The sequence below is a fragment of the Haliotis cracherodii genome, unplaced genomic scaffold (assembly GCF_022045235.1).
Source record: "Haliotis cracherodii isolate W230 unplaced genomic scaffold, xgHalCrac1.p SCAF_2, whole genome shotgun sequence".
Taxonomy (NCBI): Eukaryota; Metazoa; Mollusca; class Gastropoda; order Lepetellida; family Haliotidae; genus Haliotis; species Haliotis cracherodii.
The window spans coordinates 81,227,111-81,233,231 of record NW_027266275.1 but is presented as its reverse complement, the minus strand read 5'-3'; the positions used below and the strand labels follow the sequence as shown (position 1 = coordinate 81,233,231).

Here is a 6,121-nt window from a genome sequence, read left to right as displayed (position 1 = left end):
TATTAGGTCACATGGTGATTGTCTGCTACAGGCCTGTGTACGGTCATGCATGACATCTACATGCTGGTGTTGCTCTCACTTGACACTGTTTCTGTCAGGGGAAGGAGAGGGAGATTAGTTCTCCGTCTCTCTCAGTGAGAGAACCCTTGACTGGATCTACGGGTGTTAAATCATATTGACTTAAGAACTGATACTCAATAAAAGTTTGTTTTGTCATCTTTGGCCTCATGTACATGCTGATAGATTTGGTTTTGAGTGCTGATGGATTTAATGGTTTTGTGCTGTGTTGTAGAGTGTTGATTTTAACATGTAAATTGGAAGAAGGAAAGTGGAGTTGAAAACTTGAACTACAGGCATGTGCTGCATGGAGGGTTAGAATTTGTTTGTTGTTTTACGCCGCTCTCAGCAATATTCCAGCTATATGACGACGGTCTGTAAATAATCTAGTCTGGACCAGAGAATATAAAATACAGTATGACTGACAATAATTTGTCCTCTGTATTATTCTGGCAAAGGCTGTGATACAGTAACAAAATATGTTTAATATGATTATAATATAAAAACTATATTATTATAATTATATATTTTTAAGTTTTCAGAGAATTCTCAACTTCTGTGTTAACATTTTAAGTTATGTTGATAAGTTAGGTTGTAGCTGCAAGGATGTTATAGAGATGGCCATGGAGTATCCATGATGTATGTGTGGTGTATATGTATATAATAGATGTGTCTATATACTAGGTACACTGGTCTGATACGGATAATATAGACATCAAATGAATAGTTTTTTGCTATATCTCTATCATTTGTATAGCAATTTTATTTGTATAGATCTCAGACAAGTGTCGTTTAGTAGAATTTTGGAGAATATTGATATATCTCAGAGTGGGTGGTGGTGATGGGGGAGGGGGGAAAGATCTGTGCAATAAAGCATTTGTGTGTCCCCAAAATATTTGGTCACTTAATATTTAACAAGATAACGTAAGAGTCATTACAGTGTACTTAAATAGAGGGCACCCTGTAAATGCAGGGCAGGGAGGCAGCTTTCACTCATCACACCGAAGACCCGGGTTCGAATCCCGACATGGTAATGTGTGAAACCCATTTCCTGTGTCCTCCTCATTTATATTGCTGGAATATTGCTGAAAGCGGCCTGAAACCATACTCACTCACTTTAAATTTATACAGAATGCTAGACCATGACATACATAAAAGAATAGGGCATGTACACCTTACTATTACTATAAATAATCTGTCCTGAATAACTAGTTCATGTTTATTTCAGAATCTTCTTGTCAGATGTCTTTACTTTTGAATGAGTAGTGTGTTGAGAAGTTAACACCTAATTCGTTCTTATGACTATGGTTACTCTGTCATGCCCTGACAGAATCGGGTATTCTTTAACTTCTTTTGGGTAGTATATATGCAGGTTTCTTTTTAACCTAGGCTCATATATTCTTTTATTACAGAAAATAGTCATGATTTACATCAGGGTAATATTTTTTATATTTGATGATGAATCAGAAGCCAATATTTCATAGATGTAATATTAATGAGTGTGATGGATATGTGATTGTCATTATGATGATATCATAGCACGATTCAACCCGTTGTGCGCACGAGGCCATGCACATAATACTCCTGATCATGAGAAGAAGTAAGGCATGGCAGTTTTCCACAGTAACAGCACTGAGCTGGGTCTCCACCATTGTGCATGCTTGAAGCCCGGAAAGTGTTATGCTTGCTGCATTGACTCTTTAGATAGTTTCTACTTGTACTAAGCATCAGGTTGTCCTTACCTTGCACACAAGGAGCTTACAGACTTACGTTAAGCCATTCTCACCAGCGTAGGGTTTACGCGATTGGTTGGAAGGAACTCTGGTAGGGTTATGTCAGAAAGGCTGGAATTGGTTGATTATCAGGATAAGCTGATGGCTTCTTTGTGTTGTGAAGAGATTATCATGGCATTAATGTCTGATGTATATAAATCTTGTAGGACTGTGCCTATATATACTGGGGTGTTGGTATCCTGCCATTGGTATCACCAATACTAGTCAGAGCAGTAGTTGTAGTTTGTGTGGGATCTTGGACTAATCACCTTCCAGGGCTTGAATCTTACTTAGCCAGGGCCTTTTAGCTTCTGCATAGGAAATTGAGAGAGTGAGTTTGCTTAGAACAGTTATAACAGTTAGCTTGATGTGGGAGGAACGCCCAAAATGATACAGGTTGGAGACATTTACCCCCTTGGCTAAACCCACAAGCATGGGTATAGTGCTGCAAATATCTAGAAAAAGAATCAGTGTGCACTGGGATTCAAACTCATGATCATAGGACTTTGGCCCACCTAAGGAACATAACTCTTCTCAGAAAATTGCTGTGCCTCAGATGACTTGGCCGCCTGTGCCTCAGATGACTTGGCCGCCTGTGCCTCAGATGACTGGGCCGCCTGTGCCTCAGATGACTGGGCCACCTGTGCCTCAGAAGACTTGGCCGTCTGTTCCTCAGATGACTTGGCCGCCTGTGCCTCAGATGACTTGGCCGCCTGTGCCTCAGATAACTGGGCCGCCTGTGCCTCAGAAGACTGGGCCGCCTGTGCCTCAGAAGACTGGGCCGCCTGTGCCTCAGAAGACTGCGCCGCCTGTGCCTCAGATGTCTTGGCCGCCTGTGCCTCAGATGACTGGGCCGCCTGTGCCCCAGATGACTGGGCCACGCCTGAGATGACTGGGCCACCTGTGCCTCAGATGACTTGGCCGTCTGTGCCTCAGATGACTGGGCCACCTGTGCCTCAGATGACTGGGCCGCCTGTGCCTCAGATAACTGGGCCACCTGCCTCAGATGACTAGGCCACCTGTGCCTCAGATGACTTGGCCGCCTGCCTCAGATGACTGGGTCGCCTGTGCCTCAGATGACTGGGCCGCCTGTGCCTCAGATGTCTTGGCCGCCTGTGCCTCAGATGACTTGGCCGCCTGTGCCTCAGATGACTGGGCCGCCTGTGCCTCAGATGTCTTGGCCGCCTGTGCCTCAGATGACTTAGCCGCCTGTGCCTCAGATGACTTGGCCGTCTGTGCCCCAGATGACTTGGCTGCCTGTGCCTCAGATGACTTGGCCGTCTGTGCCCCAGATGACTGGGCCACCTGTGCCTGAAGACTGTCCTGCCAGTGTCTTCTCTACATATGCAAACTATTTAGGGAAAGATAGGGTGTTATGTGCTGTTTTCAAGCATGGCTCAGGGCTCTGATAAAGATGTTTTAAGTGTACCCTTTGGAATTAAATTTGCCAACATGCAGAATTCTTTGCGATCCACTTTTGGAATCAGTGAATCCTGAAAAGTAACAAGCATTTGTAATGTTTTCTCCCTTTGTTTTCTTTGAGATGATAATTATGATAATACCCTTTTCAATTTCTAAATCCCTAGGTTATTTGTGAATGATATTTGTGTTAAGTGTGTCCATATTCATTTTCCATTTGTTCAGTTTATTTGAGTGAAAGAACAATTTATCTCTGGCTTTTTATGATAAACATTTTTTGCAATTTTTGTTAAAAAAATAAGATTTGTAATTTTTGCCTTTCTGTCACGTGCTATTTATTTTAAATAGGTCATAATTTTAACTGTGCTTTTGTCTCTCTAAATACAAGGAGTTTGAACCCTGTAGTGATAGCTGCAGGTACCATTTTCAGAGGAGGAAATAGTAGTTGCATGTAAAGTAGCACCATAAGATTGATCTCCTATTCATTCATGGTACAGGTCACAAACATGATGTTTCCCAGATTAGTTTTGATTCTTGGATAAAATGATACAATAATATCAGTCTGGCTGACCTACCCATGAAATGGCAGGTGACAGATCGATACCCACGTCAATATGTTTGACAGTGCATTGCAGTGGCTGAACTAATGAACGCCATTCAGTGTGTTGCGCCCCGCTGAGCAGGGTGGGATGCGGGGGAAGTGGGAATCATCCCTTAGAGATTGTTGCTTGTCTCTATCAGGCCGATACAGTAGGTCTTATCGATCCCTAGGGAAGCTTCGTTTGTGTCGGTTGTCTCGGAGGAAGACCATATAAGTGATAGAATCAATCCCTTGTCTTAATAATTGATCCCAGACCTAGATCAGCTTATTAATTGGTCTTACCAGTGATAAATAAGTCATCACAGAGGCAGTGGATACCAACTCTGTTTGTGGACTTTGTTTGAAATGTTAACGCTACAGGAGGAGAAGCTGGGATCATGTTGGTGTTTGGAGCCAGCTTTTGATGTCTGTCATTATTTATTTATTTGTGTGGGGACTAGAATGTAGAATGATGTGACCGAGTTTGTGAGTACACGTATATGAATTCAGTTATTTGAGAAGAGAACACTACCCTGTTGCTATGGTAACTTATTGAACCTGGAATTGAATACGTCTCTTCACAGTGAGGAATCTTGCTGGTAAAGAGAATTTAAATGAGAATTTCATGAATATTCCAAGCAGTTATTTTTGGGTTTTACCAGACAACAGATTGTTGCTGAAAGTCGCTAGACAGCTGTGAGTTGTTGTACTAAGACAGGTCAGCTGTAGATGGGTGAGGCAATGGGGTGTTGATCAATGTATTTATCTCTTTGTGAGGAGAAATATCGTTCATTTCAGTAAATAAATGTGATTCACATTCAAAACTCATAAATTTATTTCGAATAAGAAAGCTCCTATGATGAACAAGACCACATGCCTTGCTTTAAATGAAATGTGGACTGTAAGCAGTCCAGGGATAGAACTCAACACTAGCCCGCTAGAATAGTACACATCCCTGCAGGCTTGTGCAAATTTCCAAATTTCCCCATTATTTTAACATTCCAAGGGCATTTTATCATCAGTTTATTTGCCCCTGGTCTTAATAATTAAGGTCTCAATTTTCCCATATTTTTCATGGAGCTGATTAAGGGAGTACCCATTTGATTTCTATTGAGGTGTGTGTGTGTGTGTGTGTGTGTGTGTGTGTGTGTGTGTGTGTGTGTGTGTGTGTGTGTGTGTGTGTGTGTGTGTGTGTGTGTGTGTGTGTGTGTGTGTGTGTGTGTGTGTGTGTGTGTGTGTGTGTGTGTGTGTGTGTGTGTGTGTGTGTGTGTGTGTGTGTTCATACAGCATGGAAAAAAAAGCTTCTTCTAAAAAATGTATACCCTCCTCAGAAATCAAAAGGATGCTCCCTAAAGAGGATGAGCTGGTCACAGTGTCTGACATGACTTATTGTATGTCATTGTGTCTAGAAGCCATGGATTGCTGTTCATGCAGTCATGTGACCTGTTGATTGTCTTCGTACCACTTGCTCATGATATCAGTCACTAGTAGCATCCATTATTTACAGGCCACCATTATATAGGTGGAGCAGTGCTGACTGCAGCTATTTAAACATGATCAGGTTTCCAGCAACATCAGAAGGGATCCGGGTGAGTGAGTGAGTGTTTAATGCTGCAGACAGCAATATTTCAACTATGTCATGGCAGCATGTGAGTCACTGAATCTGGACCAGGCAAGTCAGTCAATATTAATTTGTTTATTTGTTTATTGTTTAACGCCACACTCAGCAATAATCCAGCTATATGACGGCAGTCTGTAAATAATCAAGTCTGGACCAAACAGTCCAGTGATTGATATCATGAGCATAAATCCACACAATTAGGATACAATGACATGCATCATCCGAGTCAGCGAGGCTGACCCCCCGATCCCGTTAGTCTCTTCTTACGACAAGCATAGTCGCCTTTTACAACAAGCATGGGTTGTTGAAGACCTATTCTACCCCGGATCTTCACGGGTGAGCGAGTGAATGAAAATGGTCCATATCATCAGGGCACAATGATGCACAATGAGCCGCTGAGTCAGGATTATTGATCCAATTACCGGTACACTGCCTGTTCCAGGCCTACCAAAGAAAACCAGTTGAGACCAACCAAACTATGGAATATGTACACAATTTAAATTGAAATAGCCACACAAATTACAAACAATTACAACAAGTTTGCATCATAATGATTAAAACCTGCTACATGTTTAATGCGTGGCATCTATCTTTATCTGGATTCCTACGGGGGGATGGGGGGGGGGGGGGGGGGGCTGAATGAGGAACGGGTGGTGACATGTAACATGGCTG

At 42.3% G+C, this 6,121-nt stretch overlaps 1 protein-coding gene across 1 annotated transcript in view; it reads left to right on the top strand.

Annotated features, from left to right (window-relative positions):
• Positions 1-6,121, top strand: part of LOC139468581 (cytosolic Fe-S cluster assembly factor nubp1-B-like) — a 30,862-nt gene that overhangs the window by 5,981 nt on the left and 18,760 nt on the right. The gene's annotated exons all lie outside the window — the stretch shown is intronic.